Source organism: Canis lupus, chromosome 7 (assembly GCF_011100685.1).
Source record: "Canis lupus familiaris isolate Mischka breed German Shepherd chromosome 7, alternate assembly UU_Cfam_GSD_1.0, whole genome shotgun sequence".
In the NCBI taxonomy this organism is placed as follows: Eukaryota; Metazoa; Chordata; class Mammalia; order Carnivora; family Canidae; genus Canis; species Canis lupus.
Window position 1 is genome coordinate 14,617,832 of NC_049228.1, and position 23,422 is coordinate 14,641,253.

The following is a 23,422-nucleotide window of genomic DNA, read 5'->3' on the forward strand; positions in this document are numbered from 1 at the left end:
AAGCAACACCCTTTTTGAACTTGGCCACAGCAACTTCTTGCAAAATACATCTATGAAGGCAAGGGAAACAAAAGCAAAAATGAACTATTGGGACTTCATCAGATAAGAAGCTTCTGCACAGCAAAGGATACAGTCAACAAAACTCAAAGACAACCTACAGAATGGGAGAAGATATTTGCAAATGACCTATAAGATAAAGGGCTAGTATCCAAGATCTATAAAGAACTTATTAAACTCAACAGCAAAGAAACAAACAATCAAATCATGAAATGAGCAAAAGACATGAACAGAAATTTCACCAAAGAAGACATAGACATGACCAACAAGCACATGAGAAAATGGTCCGCATCACTTGCCATCAGGGGAATACAAATCAAAACCACAATGAGATACCACTTCACACTAGTGAGAATGGTGAAAATTAACAAGGCAGGAAACAACAAATGTTGGAGAGGATGTGGAGAAAGGGGAACCGTCTTGCACTGTTGGTGGGAATGTGAACTGGTACAGCCACTCTGGAAAACTGTGTGGAGGTTCCTCAAAGAGTTAAAAATAGAGCTGCCCTACGACGCAGCAATTGCACTGCTGGGGATTTACCCCAAAGATACAGATGCAGTGAAACAGCAAGACACCTGCACCGCAATGTTTGTAGCAGTATTGTCCACAATAGCCAAACTGTGAAGGAGCCTCGATGTCCATCAAAAGATGAATAGAAAAAGAAGATGTGGTCTATATATGCAATGGAATATTACCCATTAGAAAGGTGAATACCCACCATTTGCTTCAATGTGGATGGAACTGGAGGGTATTATGCTGAGTGAAATAAGTCAATCAGAGAAGGACAAACATTATATGGTTTCACCCATTCGGGGAATATAAAAAATAGTGAAAGGGATTAAAAGAGAAAGGAGAGAAAATGAGTGGGAAATATCAGAGAGGGTCACAGAACATGAGAGACTCCTAACTCTGGGAAACAAACAAGGGGTAGTGGAAGGGGAGATGGGCAGGGGGATGGGGTGACTGGGTGATGGGCACTGAAGGGGGCACTTGATGGAATGAGCACTGGGTGTTATGCTATATGTTGGCAAATCGAACTCCAATAAAAATATTTTTATATATATTTATTTGTATTTGTATATTTATATAAATATTATATAAATATATATATAAAAGGAAAATAGTATGGAGGTTTCTCAAAAAATTAAAAATAGTACTATCATATGATCCAACAATCTCTTTTTTTTGTATATATATATATTTTTTTTTGGAGTTCAATTTGCCAACATATAGTATAACACCCAGTGCTCATCCCAAGTGCCCCCCTCAGTGATATCGGTGGGTTTAAATCGAAATCTTTCTATTTGTTTTCTCACTGGATTTGTTTTAATCTGTTCTATGTTCATACTTTCCTCCTTCTTTACCTTGTTTTTGGATTGAGTATTTTATAGTGTTCTATTTTCTCTCCACTATTGGATTACTAGCTATACTTCTTCTTTATGTATATGTGTGTGTTTTGGGGATGGTGTTTGCTCTAGAGTTTACAGTATACATCTTTAACAGTCTATCTTTAAATAATATCATATTACTTCATATGTAATATAAGAACTTTAAAATACACTTCTGTTTCCTTTTCCTGTCCTCTGTGTTATTATAGTCATACATTTTACTTCTACAAGTGTTATGAACTCCACAATACTTTTTTCAGTTCTTTTAAAGTTACCTTTTAAAAAGTTAAAATATGAGAAAGATTTTTGCATTTATTTTTATACTTATTATTTTAACTTTCTTCATTTTTTTGGATAGCTCCAAGTTTCTATCTGGTATTATTTTCCTTCTTCCTAAATGATAATGGATTTACATTTCTTTTAAAAAATTTTTAAAATTTAAATTCAATTTAGTTAACATACACTGCATTATTAGTTTCAGAGGCAGAATTTAGTTATTTATCAGTGCTCATTACTTTAAGTGCCCTCCTTAATACTCATCACCCAGTTACCCCATCCTCTCACCCACCACCCCTCCAGCAACCCTCAGTTTGTTTCCTATAGATAAGAGTCTATTATGGTTTGCCTCCCTTTTTGTTTTTATTTTATTTTATTTTTCTTTCCCTTCCTCTGTGTTCATCTGTTTTGTTTCTTAAATTCCACATATGAGTGAAATCATATGGTATCTATATTTCTCTAACTGATTTATTTTGGTTAGTATAATACCATCTAGTTCCATCCATGTAGTTGCAAATAGCAAGATGTCAATCTTTTTGATGACTGAATAATATTGCATTTTATGTATACATCACATATTCTTTTTCTTTAATGTATTTATTTATGATAGTCACACACACAGAGAGAGGGGCAGAGACACAGGCAGAGGGAGAAGCAGGCTCCATGCACTGGGAGCCCGATGTGGGACTCGATCCCGGGTCTCCAGGATCGCACCCTGGGCCAAAGGCAGGCGCTAAACCACTGCGCCACCCAGGGATCCCCTATCACATATTCTTTATCCATTCATCTGTTGGTGAAAATCTGGGCTCTTTCCATATTTTGGCCATTGTGGACATTGCTCCTATAAACACAGGTGCATGTACCCATTTGAATTACTATGTTTGTATCCTTTGGATAAATACCTAATAGTGCAATTGCTGGATGTAGGGTGGTTCTATTTTTAACTTTTTGAGGAACCTTTTACTGTTTTCCAGAGTGGCTGCCCAGTTGCATTCCCACCAGTAGTTACAAGGGTTCTGCTTTCTTTGCATCCTCACAAACATCTATTGTTTCCTGAGTTGTTCATTTTAGCCACTCTGACCAGTGTGAGGTGGTATTGATTGTGGTTCTGATTTGTATTTCCGTGATGCTGAGTGATGTTGAGCATTTTTTCATGTGTCTATTGGCCATTTGTATGTCTTCTTTTGAGAAATGTCTATTCATATCTTCTGCCCATTTCTTGACTGGATTTTTTGTTTTGGGTGTTGAGTTTGATGAGTTCTTTTTAGATTTTGGATACTAACCCTTTATTCTGTTAAGACATTTGCAAATATCTTTTTCCATTCTGCAGGTTGCCTTTTAGTTTTGTTGATTGTTTCCTTTGCTGTGCAAAAGCTTTTTATCTTGATGAAATCCCACTAGTTCATTTTTACTTTTGTTTCCCTTGCCTTTGGAGACATGTCTAGCAAGAAGTTGCTGTGGCTGAGGTCAAAGACGTTGCTGCCTGTGCTCTCCTCTAGAATTTTGATGGATTCTTGTCTCACATTTAGATCTTTCATACATTTTGAGTTTATTTTTATGTATGGTGTAAGAAAGTGGTCGGGTTTCATTCTTCTGCATGTGGCTGTCCAATTTTCCCAACACCTCTTATTGAAGAGACTTTTTCCATTGGATATTCTTTCCTGGTTTGTTGAAGATTAGTTGACCATAGAGTTGAGGGTCCATTTCTGAGTTTCCTAATCTGTTCCATTGTATTTGACAGAATAGAGCATCTCTTCTTGATAAAAACTCTCCACCATGTAGGGATAGAGGGAACATACCTCAATATCATAAAAGCCACATAAAAAGACCCACAGCGAATATTATCCTCAATGGGGGGAAAACAGAGCTTTTTCCCTAAGGTCAGGAACACAACGAGGATTTCCACTCTCACCACTGTTGTTCAACATAGTACTGGAAGTCCTAGCATCATCAATCAGACAACAAAAAGAAATAAAAGGCATCCAAATCAACAAAGTAGATTTACATTTCTTGGATTGTGGATCTTCTGGAAACAATCTTCTTAGTATTTGAAAAACATTCACTTTGACTTCAATTTTTATTTAATTTTGAATGTTTTTGGATGCCTAAGAGGCTCAGTTGTTGAGCACCTGCCTTTGGCTCAAGTCGTGATCCCAGGGTCCTGAGTTCGAGTCCCACACTGGGCTCCTTGTGGGGAGCCTGCTTCTCCCTCTGCCTGTGTCTCTGCTTCTCTCTCTGTGTCTCTCATGAATAATAAATAAAATATTTAAAAATAAAAATTAATAATAATTTTGTTTTTTTTCCCACTGGATTTACAGTCTTAGGTTGACAGGTTTTTTTCTCCTCCCTTTTCACACTTAAAGATGTCATTTCATTGTCCTCTGTCTTGCATTGTTTCTGTTAAGAAGTCTGCCTAATCTTATCTTTGTTGCTCTGTATGGTATGCCTTTTTTTTCCATCTGGCTTTTTAAAAAGATATTCTCTCTGTCCTGGTTTTGAGAAATTTGATTAGGAGTTACACTTGTGAGGTTTCTTGTGTGTTTAGTCTTCTTAAACTATAGACCATTTCAATGAACTTTCATTTCAAATAATGAAATTTAATCTTTAAATGGTCTATGTTGTTTTTGTTTATATTTTCCATTTCTGTCTTTACATGTTCATGTTTTCTTTTAAATAATTATACACAGTTATGACATTTATATTTGTTTTATGTCTTTGTCTGAAAATTCCCCTTCAAATCTATTGTTTCTATATCTATGTCTATTGACTGACTTTCCTTGTGGTTTTGAGTCACATTTTACATATCTAAAAGTTATTTTTATTGGAAAGTGAACATTATGAGTTTTCTTTGTTGAGTGCTTGCTTTTTTTGCATTCCTTTTTTATATTTTCTTTTAGATTTTTTTTATTAGAGTTTGATTTGCCAACATATAGCATAACACCCAGTGCTCATCCTGTCAAGTGCCCCCCTCAGTACCCGTCACCCCTTTAAAGCATGATTAGTTTTGTTTTGGCAGGCAGTTAAGTTACTTAAAGATCAGATTGATCTCCTTGAAGTTTGTTTTTTCAGGGCAGGTCTGGAGGATATGTTAGGGCTCTAGTATAGTAGGGCTTCTTTACTACATTACTAAGATTCTGGTAACTTCTCTGAATGCCTTGTGAATTCAGTGAGGTCTATCTATTCTGGTTGATGAAAATGCAATGGTTTTTCAGATCCGTTTGGGCTATGGGAATGTCTTGGTTTATCACATTCTACTTATCTTTCCTACCATCATGGAACTTCATCCTGTTCATGTACAGATATGTATTCATGCAAAGACTTGAGGGGACCCTCATGCAGATTTCTGGAGCCCTTATTTTCAATATTCTGCCCTGCAATTGGGCTTCTCAAACCTCAAACTTTGCAAAGCTTTTTTCAGACTCCTCCTCCTTGTGCTGCAGCTTGGAAGTTAAATTGAGGTGGACAGTGAGGGCAAACATAAATAATTCATTTATTTCCCTTTTCTAAGGGAACATAATCTTGCATTGCTTGTAGTCCAATGTCTGAAAATATTACCTTAATGTATTTTGTCTATGTTTTCATTTGTTTAAGTTGGGAGAGCAATTTCCATAGAAGTTACTTGTTCATAGGTGTAAGCAAAAGTCTAGAGCAGAATTTATCAATGTGTGTGTTTGAGTTTGTGTGATCAGACACATGTATGTATTGTGTATGCCCTCATATGGTTAATATGGGTCATACACATTGTGTTAGCTGGCTTAGGCTGCCATAACAAAACACCATAGACTGGTGCTTAAACAATGAAAATTTATTTTCTCACAGGTCTAAAGGCTGGAAATTCAATATCAAGGTATTACCTTGGTTGGGTTCTGTTGAGGTTCTTGTCTTGGCTTGAAGATGGCTGCCTTTTCATTATGTCCTTACCTGCAAGGGGTAGGGGGAAGACTGAGTGTGCTAGCTCTCTTGTGTCTTTTCTCATAAGGACACTAATCTCATCATGATATCATGTAAATCCAATTACCTCCCTAATTTTTAAACACCATCACATTAGGGGTTAGAAATTCAACATATGAATTTGGAGGGAGATACAATTCAGTCCTTGGCACATATTCTTCAGAAATATCTCTCATTACTCACAGTAATTGTTTTTTAACTTATGTGATAGCCACTCTTCTAAGATGCATTTTCAAATTGAAATGACAAAACTCGCACCTTCTATTCCATTAATGCAACTCAGTTTGAAAATTACTGCAGGCAAAAGGGAGCTCATACATACAGATTTTTGAGCAGGGAGTTGAACTGATGAAATGGTGATTTAGGTATTTGAGATGGAGAGGACTACATGTAAGAGGGTGACAGGGATAGCAGGTTATTTAATGACCATTATGGTAACCAGCTGATGAGTTTTCCCAGGGTTCAAGGTCAGCAAAATTTGTCACTAGTCATTTGCTTAGCTATGTACATTTGCTTACAACTATGTACCCAAGCTTTTCATCCTCAGCAAACAAAGCTTCCGATAGCTCCAGTGCTGAGGAAAACTTCAAAGACTCATGTGAAGTACATTATCCAATCATTTATTATTCTGTATTTATTAATTTAACTGTTGTATCTGTTATTTTTAAGTAATTTGAAATAAAGACTATTGCTCCTGCCCTCAAGGGGCTTAGAAGAGGCAAGATAGTCTTTGGGGAAGCAAGACAAATATATAAGTTAAAATACAACACAATAATAGTTCATTATTATGGTAATGTTAATATCTTACTGCTTTCAAAGTAAATTCTCATACCTTTTTTTGTTCAAAAAGATAACCAACATACTGTCTTACAGATTGTCCATATGTTGTAGGGAAAGAAAAAGGGTAGTCAGCGTGGGATGGTATTAGCCACAGAAGACTCTTCAGAAGAGGTTTTGGGTATTTTCTTGAAAGATATGCTGAAGAAGAGGTGGAAGATTCTTTCTACAAGAATCTCTTGGCAAATATTATAGGTGTTCAAGCTGACTCTGGCAGAATGGAGTTTGTATTTGGAGAGATATGGCTGGATAAAAGAAGGAACCCAGAGAGTAGAAACTTTTAAGAGCAGGCTGAGGCATGTGGACTTGATACAATAATTGAAGAAAGAACTGTGGGAGGCTCTTCTGCAATAAAGTAATGGAAGCTTTTGCACTATGTTTTCTGTTCCCTTCTTTTTCTTCCACTTTCATGTGAGCTTATTTTTAAATTCACTTTTGACACTAATAAGCTTTTATTTATTTTTTTTTTTAATTTTTAAATTGATTTATTAATAGATTCATTATAGTCAGAGATGCACTAATAAGCTTTTAAAATAAGCTTTATGCTTGCATTTTATTTTTTAAACAAGCCATAAATAGCTCTTTAACCACAAAAATCTGTAATAAAATTTTAGGACCATAACCACTGAATTAATGTGTTAAAGTAGTAGCTGACCACCTTTTCTCTTACAGACATAATGCTGGACACTGAGAGGGATACAAACCTTCAGCATTTTTCATTCTCTCATTCAGTCAACCAGTTTCTTATAGTGCTTAAGAAGCACTGTCTGTGTCTTCAGTGTCTTATAGTCTAGTGATCAGAAGGGACTGAAGTAAATGTTGAATGCAGGTCACCTTTCTTCTCCTTCAGCTGTCAGAGGGGTTCACTTACTCATCCCTCAGGGGTACTCTTCAGGGCTTTTATTTATTTTATTAATTATTTTATTTTATGTAAGTAGGCTCCACGCCCAGTGTGGAGATTAATGTAGGGCTTGAACTCATGACCCTAACATCAAGACCTGAGCTGAGATCAAGAGTTGCATGCCTAACTGACTGGGCCACCCACGGGCCCCTCTCCAGGGTTTTCTGACTGGTTTATGGACATGGGAAAGGAAGGCTCACAATGAAAATCAGGAACAGTGTTGGGGTCTTCTGGGGCTGCTGAAGCCTTTATTCTCATATACAGAACTCCATGTTGACATAGTCCCGTGCAGATTTCTCGGTCATTCATGGTGTTTCTGTTCCAGAATTGTTGAAATAGTCATCTGAATCTATAATTAAGGTTCAAGTAGAAAGAATGGAAAGAACATGAAAGATGTCACTTACATAGTTTTGGGGATAATGTCTAACTATGTGAGGGAGGCATATTAAATGAAAATCAATTATTTCACCAGTAGGTGGGAAGTACTAGCAGCTAAAGGATTTTAGTCTACAGTAAACACATGCCATCCCATGTGACCACAACTTAGAGTTAAATGCAGTTTTAGATTGTATTCATAAAAGTATAGTATGTAAGTTATTTAAAACAAAGAGTTTCCATTTTACTTTACATTGCCCTGTTTATGTCTAAAGTGTTTTATTCATTTTTAGGTATCAGGGTTTTTAAAAAATATTTATTTTATTTATTTTATTTTATTTTTTTAATAATAAATTTATTTTTTATCGGTGTTCAATTTGCCAACATACAGAATAACACCCAGTGCTCATCCCGTCAAGTGCCCAGCTCAGTGCCGTCACCCATTCACCAACCACCGCCCCCACCCCCCTGCCCTCCTCCCCTTCACCACCCCGAGTTCGTTTTGCAGAGTTAGGAGTCTTCATGTTCTGTCTCCCTTTCTGATATTTCCTACCCATTTCTTCTCCCTTCCCTTCTATTCTATCAGTTTTAAGAGAAATATAGCAAATTGATTTATTGAAGCATTAAGGAATCAAATGTGAAACGAAAGAGTTTGAAACCAAATGATATCTGGAGTGGTTGAAGGAAGTCTACATGTTGCTTTTGCAGAAGAAAGAACTAAAAGACACTTGAGAACTTTCAGATATTCAACAGACTGTCTTATGAAACAGGAATTAAACTGGATCTGTGTAGATACAACACATCAATTTAGGAGGAACTCGAGGAAGTATCAGGAAAATCCAAGTAAGGCAGAGCTTCATAATCAAAACTGTTCACAGATGGACTAGTTTGTCCATTGGGGTTACAAGTGCCCCATCACTGGATAGATTTGATGAGTATCTGGGGGAAGTGTTGTGGAATCCTCCAGTATTGTTTGATTAAATGATTTTGTGACATATGATGAATCCTGTCACACCTCAGTGCCCTCTGAATGATGATAAGTAGAGCTCATAGGAACCCAGAGGAACTTGGATGAACAGATAAAGAAGACAACTGCCAGAGGCCCCAGTTCTGAGTCATATTTGAGCTACCCTTTAAAGGCAGGGTGGAGAGAGGAAAAGAAAAAATTCCAAGAGGAAAAATACCTTCTGTTGCTCTTGGCAAACATTTGAAACAGCACCACCAGCCTTATGCAGCCCTATAGGAAGGAGGTTGGCCATTGGTGCATTGGTCCCTCGATCTATCTCTATCTATCTATCTACTTCCCAAGGCAGAAGGCTGTTCTTGGATAACCCCCTCTACATCTGGGAGGTAATTAGGCCCTGGGGTGGCAGGTGAAGAGAGTATAGGTCTGTCATTAGTGGTAGGAGACTGAGCTTACACGAGCTCTGAAGCTGTGTCTGGTATTCCCTGGCAACAGGATAGTCTCAGTTGTTCTTTCTTCCTTTAGATTGTGGGGGCTCTCTTCATCTCTAGAATGTTTGAGTCTCATCACCAATACATGTGGGTATTCTACAGTTTGCTGCTGATGACTTCCCCTCAAGGCATCCCTCATTTACTGCCTTTGGTGGTTTTCTTTTCACATGTACTTGTCTTCCATCCCCAATAAATTGTGAAAATCCTGAGATGAGGATTGGTTTATACTTTTTAAAATCTTTTAAAGATCTTCTTTCTTTATTTTTAAAAAGTTTTAATTTTAATTCCAGTTAACATACAGTATTATATTAGTTTCAGATGTACAATATAATGATTCAACAGTTCTATACATCATCCAGTGCTCATCATGATAAGTGTCCTCCTTAATCCCCATTACCTATTTACCCATCATCCACCCCCTCCCCTCTGGTAACCATCATCTTCTTCTCTATAGTTAAGGGTCTGTTTCTTGGTTTCTCTTTCTCTCTCTCTCTCTTTTTTCCCTTTGCTCATTTGTTTTGTTTCTTAAATTCTGCATATGAATGAAATCATGGTATTTGTCTTTCTCTGATTGACTTATTTTGCTTAGCATTATATTCTCTAGCTTCACCTATCTTGTTGCAAATGCCAAGATTTCATTCTTTATATGGCTGAGTAATATTTCAACATATATATCACATCTTCTTTATCCATTCATCAAGTACCAAGTATCAATGGATACTTGGGCTGCTTAAATAATTTGGCTATTGTAAATAATACTGCAATAAACATAGGAGGACATGCATCCCTTTAAAACAGTATTTTTGCATTTTTTGGGTAAATACCCGGTATTGCAATTACTGGATCATAGGATAATTCTATTTGTAACTTTTTGAGGAACCTCCATACTATTTTCCACAGTGACTATACCAGTAAGCATTCCCTCCAATGGTGCACGAGGGTTCCCCTTTCTCTACATCCTCACCAAAACTTGTTTCTTGTTTTTGATTTTAGGGCTGGCTTATACTTTTGTGTGTTCTCCATAGCACCTATCCTAGTCCTCTTGTATAATGAATGTGCCTATTCAAATATAAGGATGTATGCCATTTTGTCAAAGTAGATCTTTTTGTAAAGGAGATGTTGTTGGTTAGTTTTTATAAAGGAAGTTGTAGACTCCACATTACAAACATTAATCATTAAACACCAGATCTTTTTAAAAACACTATAGGTGCTCAGACTGGTTTATATGATTTAAAAATTCTTGCAGCTGGCGTAAGTGTTGAACACCTGGAGGTCACTCCTGGCTTTGAGGTCTCTTTGAGTCTGCTACAGTGTGCTTTAGGGATTGTTCTGCTGATGACATGAGAGTACTCAAAGTACATAATAAGCTGCCCACTCCCCATGATTTGGTCTGTTGCTTCTCCTAGCAGTAAAAATAGAAAGTTTTGCAAGAAGCTACATATGCCCATTAAGTCCCTAAGTGTCCAACAAGAAGAGAAGCCAGGAGGATGTCGGCTAGACATTACCAAGTGCAATGTATGTGTGGGTTGCAGTGTGATGGTGACCTTGCACACCATATCTCTTTGACTCTATTTTTCCCTCTGGAGAAGGCTTTGGGGAAAGGACAGACAGTTTGGCACCCTTTAAAGGACAGTCTTCTCAAGCAAAAGAAGCCATCTCAAAGCAGGCTTGTTTTTACTGCCTGGCTGCACGTTCATTTGCAGGGAAACCAAGGAAACCACCTTTGAAAGGCTGCATGTGGACCAAATAATAGAATCTGAAACTGTGTTGTTGTACTTCAAAAATAACAAAACTTGGCAGGTAATGGGAGCACACCATGATTTAATTGCTTTGGGTATTAATTAGAAAAGGTAGAACAGGCTTTCAGGGAGGGATTTTCATGACTGTAGGAGTGTTTGAACACTGTCTTGTGTGTGTGTGTGTGTGTGTGTGTGTGTGTTTGTGTGTGTGTATCTATCCTATAAGTCATACAAAAACTGAAGAAGGTAAAAAAGCATGGCAGACTGATTTTACTGCTCAAACAAGGATTATTGTCTATCATAAGGTACCCAGTGTCCCTGTGGGTCTGTGAAGGGCAGCATTCTCATACCTTCAGTATAATTTTTCCTTTCTTATATCAGCATCATCACCCCTGTTGTCCAGTTACCTTTCCTTGAGCCACTCAAATTATTTTTCCTCCTTGATACTTAACAACTGTGGAACACCAAGCTACTGTCTGTCCCATTCTTTGACATTGTTATTGACAGAGCTAACCTACCTGGCCAGATATTTGATCCTGTCTTCAGCTAGCCCTTGTGCTTACCTGGTCAGAATGGCTGCTCTTCTCTGGGAAACTTACAAACTTTATGGCAAAAGCAAAGATAGCAGAAAAGAAGTCCTGCTGCCCTCAGTTCTATCTCTGTCAGGAGTGCTGAGAAGCCTTACTTCATTTTTCTTCTATTTTCTCAGATGAAAGGAAATTAAAAAAAAAAAAAAAGACCAATGCTGTCCTTAACTAGTTGTGATCTTGAGGAAGTCATTTCTCAGTGTCCTGATTTCTTATCTTTAGAATGAAGGGATAGAATGGTTTATCTCTAAAGGTTCCTTTGGCTCTATCATCTGTGATTCTGCTCCAGTTTAGCATTCTCCACCAGTGTTCCATACCACAGGGCACCATGGGTGTGCAACAGACAAGAAATGGTTGCATTTCAAGGGAGGGAGAGTTCATTCTGAGTGAGTGAAATGGCATTTGCAAAGTCCTGTGAAGCTGGGCTCTGCAGCACTAAAGAAATAATATGTTAATTCCCTAAAATTTCCCAGTACAACACCCTAAGCATTTGGGAGGAAAGAAGCATTATAAATCTCACATGCAAGTGATTCTGTTGTTCTAGTTCATATGCTTTCTACAGGTTACAGTGAGACCTCCCTGGTGTTCAAACCTGGGGTGTAGGTTTTTTTCACACTCTTTTGGTTTTTGTGCATTTCATGGCCCATTTCAATTGGGCTTCAATAAGAATGAGCAAGTGTGGGCCAGAGATGGTCTAGATATTTGGGATATTGTCCTACCCAATAGCCTGACATTGAACACAAGCTGCAGTTGGAGTCTGCTTTCTTCACTGAGGCACCAGAGTTGTCTGAGAGGTGCAATATTCTTTAGTCTCTGTCTTAACAATCCAGAGATCCGAGAAACTGAAGGAGACTTCACAGAAACTCAAGAAGGCCACTACTCAACACATGGGATTGTATGATGTGAGACATATGACTGGGAAAACAAAGAACATTAAGCTCTGGGAAGCTTAATCTGGGAAGACGAAGCCTTGGGAATGGTGTTGGAACACATTCTAATACTAAAGGGTCATCATGCGGGAGAAGAATTAAGTTTGTTTTTGTGCTTTCATAGTACATTATTGATGGAAATTAGACAGATATTGGTTCAATGTCAATAAAAATATTCTAGTTGTGTGTCGGAAACTGAATAATAATATTTGACATCTGTATAGTGTTTTACATTTGCCAAAGTGCTTTTCCTATCTAATTTAATAGCACTATAAGGTAGGTAGAGTTATTATTGTCACTATTATTGGGATTCCTAATTTCACAGCACTATAGGTAGGTAGAGCTAAGGATTATTATTATTACATTAGTATTATCATTATTACCACCAACACTATTGCTTTAAGTCAGATATGAAAATAGGGATCATACTAAATGACTTAAAGTCGTGAAACTATTGAGTAAATCTAACTCTATATCCTAAGATTTTCATTAAATTTACAAACACACACACTCCTCAGACTACAAAATAAGTGAAGAAACAAGATAACTACTTTCAAATCTTTTACAACAGTTGGTCAGACCACCCCATGCTCCTCTTTAAACCCTTCCTGACTTCCTCTTCTGGTTGCCAACTCCAAGGCTTCTCTGTCATTCTCATGGGCCTAGAATGGTATTTTTCTAACCTCGGCTGGGGTCATCTGGGAAGGATCAGCGGGTGGAGCTGGAAACCCAGGGCACTAAGTGGCTAATTTGAGGTCTAATCCCGGGGCCCCACAGAGCAGCTGAGTGCATCCCAAGGTGCACAGCGGGTTTCTCATAGTGCTGCTATTACAGGATTATTGGAAATGGCAATTGGGCATCAAGTAGTGGGGCTTCTTTTCTTGGGCTCAAGGGAAAACTTAGCAGCAATAGTCCATGCCCTTGGACAGTGTAGGATGATACTGAATTCATTTTAGTGAGGAGAAAAAAAAATCTTGTGTTTTGTTGTTGTTCCTATTGTTTTAGATCTCCAGGGAATAATTTTCTGTCTTTGCCCCAGTTCTTAGCTAATTTCTGAGTTTTTTATTTTGCCAAACCCAAATATCTCTTGCTGACATTTGGCAAGTTAATACCACTTACTGAGCACTTCTATGGAGAGTGGATAGGGAGACGCAGAAGAACACATATACATGCTTCCTGACTCAATTTCCCAAAAGAACAAAGAATTACAATAGTTGGCATTATGATGGAAGGGTCAAAAGTGCATGAAAAGAACTATAAAAACTGGGACACACAAATATGGTTCATTTGCTATATAGCAATAAATTTTTAAAGTAATCATGTATTTTTTTAAATGTTGAAAGCATATGGGAGGTTGGACAGGAGTAGAGTTTGAACAACAGGCCAGGAGCTGCTTTCCATCTCTTGGGCTTTTTCTTTCCTTTCAAATCTTTGTCCCTACCACAAGTTGGAGTAGTCTAGCTCTCTCCTTCCTTGTTTCTTACATCTTCTCACAATTCTTATGTTCAGTCCAATTGTTATGTCATTCCAAAATCTTTTAAATTTCTCTCAGCTGGCCTAAGGGCCTTTAGGCCAGCAGGTCACCTTGTTCCTCCCCATACAGCACAGAGGCATGAGATGGTTTTGTAGAGAAGCTCTGCTAAGACATTCAATCCAGATGCCAACTGCTGCAGGCCAGTTGCCTGTGGTGAACACTGGTGATGTGAAAAGGGTGACTGGGATAGGACTGTAGTGAGGGAAGTCACCCTGGAAGAGATGTGCTGTCAGCCACATTCTGAAGGTAGTGAGTGTCTGGCTTGGGAGGACAGGGGAATAGAGACAGAGCTTTGCAGGGAGCAAGATGGAGCCAGACTTGAGCATGAGAAGGGAAGAGGCCAAAGGTGTTCTAGTTATGATTATGATAATTCAGATATTTAGGATTTCAGTCCTGTTTCCATCCCCACACGTCTTTTCTCTTTTCTTCTCCCTCACATTTGGAATACAACGACAGCTTTTTATCACACTGCTCTTGGGTGGCAGATGGATGGAGGTGGGACAAAGAAGTCCATTGGATTTCTGATTGAATCTTCTGAACTTGCCTAGCATAAACAATAATCTTAAAAGCTGAGGCTTTACATATTTTTTAAATCTAAAATGCTTGGCTTTAAATATCAAGAACCAAAGCCTAAAAAAAAAAAAAAAAAAAAAAAAAACCAAAGCCTAGAGAGCTAAAATTTTCGAAGGCAGGATGACACAATTTATTTCCTACTTAAAAGGAGATAAAAATGTGGTCAACTGGGGGAAGGAGGAGAACCAAAGTAAAGTAGATATTGCTAGAACTTAGGAGTTTCTGTGAAGAGGGTCAGCATCCTTATCTCCTGGGCTGAATTATAGGGTGGCAGGTAGGATTGGGCATCTGAAATTGTAACTGGATTGAAAGAAGCTCCAAGGGCAGTAGATACTTGTACCTCTTTCTCCCTGGACTGTGGCCCAAAGATCAAGTATACCTGCTTCCAACATGGCCCTGGGCTGTAGAGTAGTGATGGCTGTGGTGGGGGGCAGGGAGTGGGGAGGAAGGGAGTCTAGTTAGCATATCTGAGGACAGCCTCGTGGAATTCCACACAAACCTGTGCTCTCCAAGGTGGTAGCAGAAGGCATCCAAAGAACTTCCATGACATCTACAATGGCAGCAAAAGTGACTGAGAATAAGCCGGTTGATTCTAAAGGAGTATGGTACTGGATTCTACAAGGAGGGTGCAGGATGCCTGTACTTCCTGGTAAGATGCTGTAGCAGGATGGTGAATAGTGAGGACTAAAGAAAATGAGGTATGCCTCAGTGGAGTCAGCCAGTATAGAGGACAGCTTGAAGATCAGATGTCTTTCCCCAAAAGCCAGGGTAATGGCTGCCCTTCACCAAAATAGATATTTAGAACATCCCCAGCAAGAAGGAAAAGAGAAGGAGGTGGAGGGCGGGTGGAAGAGTGTACATCTCAAATTAACCCTAATTAAATCCTAAAGAGGCTGAGCAATCTTGAATTGGAAGGATTAAGATTTGTGTGACAGAGAAACAAGGCTTGTATGCTAAGTTCTGTTATAGACAATAAAAAAAAAAACCCTGCATTATCTTTGCAGTCCATGATTGTGTATCTAACTTCCATGTAGGTTTGCGCGGATGGAGTGAAGACACCAAAATGAAGTGGAGTAGGAGACGAGACGAATGCAGAAACCTCTAGAGGGGAAGCTCAAGGCATATAGGAGCAAATTATTATGAGAACTTGTCTAGTTTCCAAGGGGAGGTTAGGTTAGAAGGCATGTTACTGTTGCATAGAGAGGACTGCAAGGGGACCCCAGTTAGCTTCCCAACACATTGATCTGTTCAGCTGGTGGCTCTTATGATGTCCTCAAATAGCTCTTCCCAGGGAATCATTATGAACCCAAGGATGGCTTTGACCTCTCCCCTGCCCTCCCACCAATGAGCAGGTGCAGCTTATTGCTCACTGTTGTGAGAGTGGCTCTCATACTTGAGACCTGGACTCAGTGTGTGGGTAGTACTTCTCCAGGCACTGCCCATGACCAGATGGGGCCAGACCTAGATATCACATGTCTGCTTCTGTTGGGTCTGCAGATGAGGATAGGGCAGAGAAAGGTGAGATGAATTCTTCTGAATCAGAGAATAATGACAGCTAGATAAGCACATTTAAAATGAAACTACCAAAACCATATTTCTGATCACTGAGCAGCCATCTGAGAAATGTAATAGGAAAATTATTTGGAAACTTGTTCTCTGGATCAAAACAGATTGGTATGAGGAGAATGGATTTAGGGCATCATCCCCTGGCTCTGTGATTCTCTTCCTTCAGAGGATCTCACCCTATTTCCTTGGTCAGCAACACTTTTAGCCTTTGCTTCTTCATTTCCCCTTTCTTTCTGTTTGCCTTTCCTCCCCTGACACTTGACCTTCAAGTGGGATTCCCTGAGTTTCAGTTTTGTATCCCAGGAAAAAATGGGATTCTCCTCCCAGAAGAGGAACTGCGTTTTTCTTTGTAATTTACTGTATCTTTGTGAAGTTCAGAGAACATCTTCAGATCGGCTAGATGACTGTTTATAAACAGTCTATAAATTCTGGGTTTCACTTTCTCTCAGCAGTTTTGCTTGTGGAGCAGGTTTGTTAGAAGAGTGTGAGCTGCTGATAGAGAAGACTATTTTTTCTTCATTATACTAAGTCCTCATTCCCATTTTCCTCTCCAAAGTTGACATTTGTGCTGAAGTAAACTATGACCTTAAGAATGCACATCTCTATGAGGAACAGTGATGTTTTGTGTATGTATCTTTTGGAAAATATTATAGAGAATTTAAAACATTTATAAAAAAAGAAAGATGGCCTAATGATGGTCCCCATATATACCTACCTATCATTCAGCTTCAATGATTATAAATGCATGGTTCATATTTCCCCTTCCTAAATTGTTGTTTTTCCTCTCCTCATATTTTTGAAGGAAATCCCAGATATACAACTTAATCTATGAATATTTCAGTATTTCTTTCTAAAAGACTCCCTTTTTAAAACATGACCATAATGCCACTGTTGAACATCAAAAACATCAATAACCATTAATAGTATCAAATATCATTCAGTCATTGTCCATATTTTCCTGATTGTATTATAAATGCTCTTTTCTTTTTTGTTTATTTTTGTTTACACTGTGTTTGAATCAGGAACCAAACAACGTGTGTGTATTACAGTTGGTGACTATGTCTTTCAAATTTCTTCTAAGCTATAGTTTCCATTCCATTTCTTTTTGTCTTCGGCATTTTTTTATTGTTGATTGAAATGCAGTGGTTTGCCTGGTAGAGTTTCTCACCATTGTTTTGTTGGTTGCATTCTGTGACAGTGTTTATTTAACATGTTTCCCTGTCTCTGATATTCCTACAAATTAGAAGTTAGACCTAGAGGTTTGATCAGATCCAAGTTTGATTTTATAGAAGTGCTGACTACTTCACTGGTGGTACTGTGGTCTTCCATCAGAAGGGATATGATGTTTAGTTGTCTTTTTGTAATATTAGTAGCCCTTAATCAGTATTCAGAGAACTTGCAAATTTGAGATATCCTACCATTTCTTTTTTTTTTTTTAATATTTTTAATTTTTATTTATTTATGATAGAGAGAGAGAGAGAGAGAGAGAGGCAGAGACACAGGCAGAGGGAGAAGCAGGCTCCATGCACCGGGAGCCCGATGTGGGATTCGATCCCGGGTCTCCAGGATCGCGCCCTGGGCCAAAGGCAGGCACCAAACTGCTGCGCCACCCAGCGATCCCCTACCATTTCTTTTTTTAGGAGGAATACTACTGAATAAAATCAGATCCATTGTTCATACTGTACTCCAGAATAAATTCCAAATGGATCAGAGATTTAAATACAAAGGAATTAAACCATACAAATATTCCAAAAAGTATGGTGAATTCCTCTATAATTTGGAGTAGGGAAAACCCTCCTAACTCAGACTTAAAACCCAGAAGCAATAAAAAAATGACACATTTTGTTACATAAAAAATAAAAAGCATTTTGCATAGCAAAAAATTATCATAAGAAAAGACAAATGATGTGAGAGAAACTATTTGCAACTTTTCATAAATAAAGAGTTAATATCCTTTAATATAGAGACTGTCTCTCAAAGCCTCCCTTTATTGGTTTGTATAGGAAAAGCAGAATAAATGCTTAATTTCTTTTATTACCATGTCTTTTATTACCATATCTGGGTCATTTTCTAGATTTCATGTAGTGTTCTTATAACAATAGCAAATATATATATTCTAATTGGTGATACATGTATATTTATTTTTTCTAATTAATATGCAGTGTTATATTAGTTTCAGGTGTATAGTACAATGATTCAACAATTTTATACATTGTTCAGGGCTCAAACTATTTTATTATAGAGGTTTATAGTAGGGTTAAATTTTGACAGAACTAGTCCCCTCACCCCCACATAGTCATTTTTCCTCATTTTAAGATTTTTTCCTGATGATTCTCGCTTGTTTATTTTTCTAAAGGAACATCATAATAAAATTGTCTAATTCTAAAGAAAATTATCTGATGGCATTTTTTATTGAGATTGCATTGTGCTTACAAAATATCTTATAAAAAACTGATATCTTTAGGGTGCTGAGTCTTCCTATCCCCACACATGGTATCTCATTTCATTTGTAAGTCTACTTTTGTTTCTTTCTGAATGTTTTATAGTTTTCCTCATATAGATTTTGGGCATTTCCTGTAGGTGTATGCATAGGTATTTTATTTTATTTTTGCTACAGTGAAAGAGTTTTTTTTTTTCTTTCATTAGCCTTCTAACTGGGTCTTTTGGTTTATGATAATTTTAGTGCTACTTTACTAACTTTTCTTATTATTTGTTATAGTTATCTCAGGAATTCTTTTCAGAAAAGTCTTTGGTGTTTCCTTATTTGTAAGATGCTGGGTTTGGGATTTTTGTCTCTTAATTTCTTTTTATGTCTATTGGGGTCAACATTGAAATTAGCTAATAATCTCTTCTTCCCCCTCCCTTTCCTTCCACTGAATCTATTTTGAAGTAGCTTTCTTTTAGTTCCAGTTAATTCCCAGTAAGCTTATTTTACTTTTCACATATTCTTTCCAGATTCTCTCTGATTTTTAATGGTTGAACTGCATGGGAATTGTCAAAACATATAGCTCTAATATATTACCTTATATATCTTACATACTCTCCTTTGTAACTGTTAGTCTTAGATTAACCAATTAATATACACCGAATGTTTAAAAATTTTCATTTTTAGTTGTTTGTCCTGAGTATATAAAATCAAAATTAATTTTTGTAAATTGATCTTGCAACCTGCAGACTTGCTATAATTTATTTATTCACTCTAGGAAGCGTTTTATAGTTTCCCGAGGACTTTTCTACATGCACAATTATGTCTATTTCATTGTAGAGACTTTGTATCTTTTAATTCATTACAAGTGTATTTACTTTACTTACCTGAGCATATATTCAGGTAAGCAACATACCTATTGCTTTGAAGTTTTTGAGAATTCTAACATCTGGATCATCTCAGGGTTGGCATATGTTGATTACCTTTTTCCCATTTTCCTGAATATTCCTTTGATGAATAATTTGGTATTGTACCCTGCACATTGTGAATGTTATATTGCAGAAATTCTGCATTCTGTTATATTTCTCCAAGGAGTGTTGAGGTTTTGTTTTAGTAGATGATTAACTCGGTTTAGACTTAGGTAGCCAGCTATCATACCTATGTTGCGTGGTGGTTCAGATCTTACCCCAACTCTATAAGCCATACTACAACCTACTTTCAGTCTGTTCCTCATACACATGGCCCAAGGGTTAGATAGAAACTTAGGCTGGGCTTATATATAGAATTTGAGATTCTCTTTCTCTTGCTCTCTCTTTTCTGGGGTTCCCCCTTACTTTCTGGCAGCCCTGGCTGTCCTGGCTCCTTTGTACAGTTCTTGTGGTCAGAAAGATGGTGGACCTGTTACCAGAATTTAAGCCAGCCCACACCAGCATTGCTGCAACTTTGGTTTCCCTCAGGCCAAAACTACAATAAGCAGGGAACTCATTCCGTACCGGTCACTTACTCCAATTTTTTACTCATCTCTAAAGAGGCCTGCCTTTGTTCAATCTTCAGAGCTCCCTGAATTTTTTGTTGTACTTTTTCTCAGGGGTTATAGCTGTTATTTGGTATGGTAAATGTTTACTCCTCCACACCAGAAGTAACACTTCTTTTAGTACTTAAAAGGCCCAAAGGGAATCTAGCCTGGGGCAGGCCCAGTGACGATTATTTTTGGTTGTAAGAGTCGCTCAACAGTAATTTCTGTATTCCATCTGTGGCAAAGCCTGCCTTTTCAGGATTGAGGTTATTTACTATTTAACAAATCTCTGTAGGAGTAGGAATATTTCCTACTCCTTATGTTCTGAGCCTCACCGTGGCCTTTGAGAGCCATGGAACTAGATGGAATCGGGACAGTATCAGGTGTCACTCCTCCTGCCTCTGAGCTTGCAGGCCTGTGCTCCAAGCTCTGCTCGGCCAGCATCCCAGTTTGCAGAGCAGGTATGGAGCCCATACGAATAATATCTCCTTAGTTCTCCCATGTGTGAGGATGCCCCTCAGTCTGACAGTGAGAGGAAAACCTTGCCTCCATCCGGGAATATGGTGTCTACAAAAGTACAGGAAAAGGGGATCAGGGATGGGGCTCCATTTCTTGAATCTTAAGAAATGCAGTCACTGGGTTTGCATATATTTTCTGCTTTTCTTATGACATTGTGGTATGTGTTATGGTCTCTTTCCTGTCCTACTTTTTTTTTCCCATAAGGCCTCTTCTAATTGTCATTAGAAAATTCTAATCTCATTCTTTTCAAGTCTCTTAAAGAAAGGGGTGTCTGTGAACTAGATTGCCTTTGTGTTGTTTTATAATAATTTCATATGTACAAGTCCTATCTTTTCTTCCAGTCCAATAATTTTGAGGGCTGGGTCACATTTCCTAAACAATTGATCCACTGGGTGACAGGCACTGAGGGGGGCACTTGATGGGATGAGTACTGGGTGATATGCTATATGTTGGCAAAGTGAACTCCAATATAAAAATAATTAAAACAAAATAAAAATTCAGAAAAAAAAAAACCCCAATTGATCCCTCTGCAGTGCTTGGCATAGGATATGTTATCAATGTAGAATTGAACTGAGCCTGAAACCAAGAGCCAGTTTTGATGGCTCAGAGTTCTGGGTTTGCGACAGAAAAGAATGTCAATAAATTTCACAGTAGGTAGCCTTAAAACCATACTGAAAATGCAGCAGGAAGGACAGGGAAATTTTACCTGTTCAGGATACTGAGTATGCAGTGCAGGATATTAGGAGTGAAGCTTTAAAATAAATAAGTAAATAATGGACCTGTGTATCTGAAGGTTTCAACTTAAGTCAAGGGGCTTAAAGCCAAGATGAGAATTATCAAGGAAGTAAACATGGCTATTTGATCAGCTTAGGGATTTAACAAAATTAAATCTTGGGCCATGATCCTGACACTTTAATTGAAATTAAAATTTAACATCAATAAAGTAAGTACATAACACTGAAAAAGAGCAGCACTTTATTCTCATCCTGTACATTGTATTCTCATCCTGTACACTGTCAAGTTGACTTTTTTAATCCAAAAGTCTTGGTAAGAAAACAAACAAACAAACAAACAAACAAAAAACAAAAGGCTTGGTAAGGCCAAAGAATTTTCTGAGCAGACTGCCTCCAGATCAGCAATGATAGTTACATTACTATTATTTTTGTCACAGTAGTTTTTGGACATTCTGCACTCATTAATTTGTTTCTTGACCCCACAGAATATACTCTTTAAATTGTTTTGCCAGGAGTGCTATTGGCTTTGTTTTATTCTGTGTCCTTTTCCTCCCGATCCATCTTGTGAATAAATCTCACGGATTTCTCGCCCCTCTGAAATCCCAACACTGTGGTCCATTATGCCCATAGACTTAAGTCATCTTGTTTTTGATGCTCAACTGGTTCAATTCAGCCACATTACATGTGAGAAAACCAAGACCCAGAGTTCCGCAGTTTCCCAACATCATACAGTAATTGGACAGCAAAACTGTGATGAGAATCGAAGTTTCTATGGACTATTCAGTATGCTTCTACCTGCACGGCACTACCCATGCTTATTATTATAAACATATAAAAAATAACTATAACAACAACAATAGTAATGTGATACTTCCATATAAAGTATTATGCTTTATTTCTATTTTTTGAGGTTGAATAATATTCCATTGTATGTGTATACCACATTTTCTTCATCCATTCATAACTTATAGGATTTTAAGCAAGTGTATGATTTAGAACAACTAGTCTGAGGGTGCAGGGTGCAGTGTGGTTCTAAAATGAAGTAGAGGGGACAAAAGGGCAGCAGGGACATCAGAGAGAGGCTGGTGGAGTTGTCTAGGAAGATGATAGTGGCCTGGCCTCAGGCATGACACAGGACTTGGATTCCAGAGACATTTAAGAGGTAGAATTGGTACAATTTGATAAAGCTGATAAGATATTTGTCCTAGCCTTATCTAGAAGTGTCTTTATGTTCAAGTATTATATTTTATTTCTTAAATTAATTTAAAACATTTAAAATCAAGATAATATTGATTAGGTAGCCCCAAGATGGGCAACATTATGCTGATATTTAGTTCCTAGAATCAAACTCTATTTTTGGATAAGGGTACTTATTAAGATATTCCATGGCCTGCATAAAATGTACCAACAATGTCCTCCTTCCTTTGTTATGATTCTGTGCTCACCAAGCAGCCTCTGATGACTAATTTGGTCTTGCAAATACACTGAAATCCAGAAGGAGCATGCTGGCTACAGAATTTGTATACATTTCTCCAGGCCCCAGAAAGGACAACCTCCTGTATAAATTCATAAACTGGCATTCCAGTTATTTTAGTCTCTGGAACTTTGGTTTATGTGACACCCCTCACCCTGAAACCAAGTTTCTGAAACTGCCCAGCTGAGCTCAGATTCTAAATGGAGGTGACTCTGCTGCGCTATGACTGTCCTGCGGGGTCCATCCTAGGCAGCAGCCAGCCACCCTCTGCCATCTGTGAAGATGTGTTGAACAGTAGCCGCAAAGAAACACAGCCTTCCAAAGAGTGATTTAATTGATGTTTTCCATTCAGAACATTCTATTTTGTGCATTTCCTTCATGGGCTGGGTTGGGTACTAACAAGGCCCAGTGACAAGGTCAGAGAAAGACCAGACTAAGAGGGCCTGACCAGCAATCCTAGAGCTGGAAGTCAGAGAGATACTTGGCTTTTCATTCAGATGAGGATATATTTTAAAAAATCTTGGAGCCCATGATTCTTACACTGATTACAAAGTCTCTGGGCAGCCTGGGTGGCTCAGCGGTTTAG

At 38.0% G+C, this 23,422-nt stretch overlaps 1 long non-coding RNA gene across 1 annotated transcript; it reads right to left on the reverse strand.

Annotated features, from left to right (window-relative positions):
- Positions 1-5,507: 5,507 nt before the first annotated feature.
- On the reverse strand, positions 5,508-11,785 carry LOC111096872. The gene is made up of 3 exons (XR_005361619.1): positions 11,543-11,785; positions 7,611-7,759; positions 5,508-5,642 (listed from the first exon to the last, which is right to left on the reverse strand). It is a non-coding gene; the product is annotated as an uncharacterized LOC111096872 (long non-coding RNA).
- Between the last annotated feature and the right edge of the window lie 11,637 nt (positions 11,786-23,422).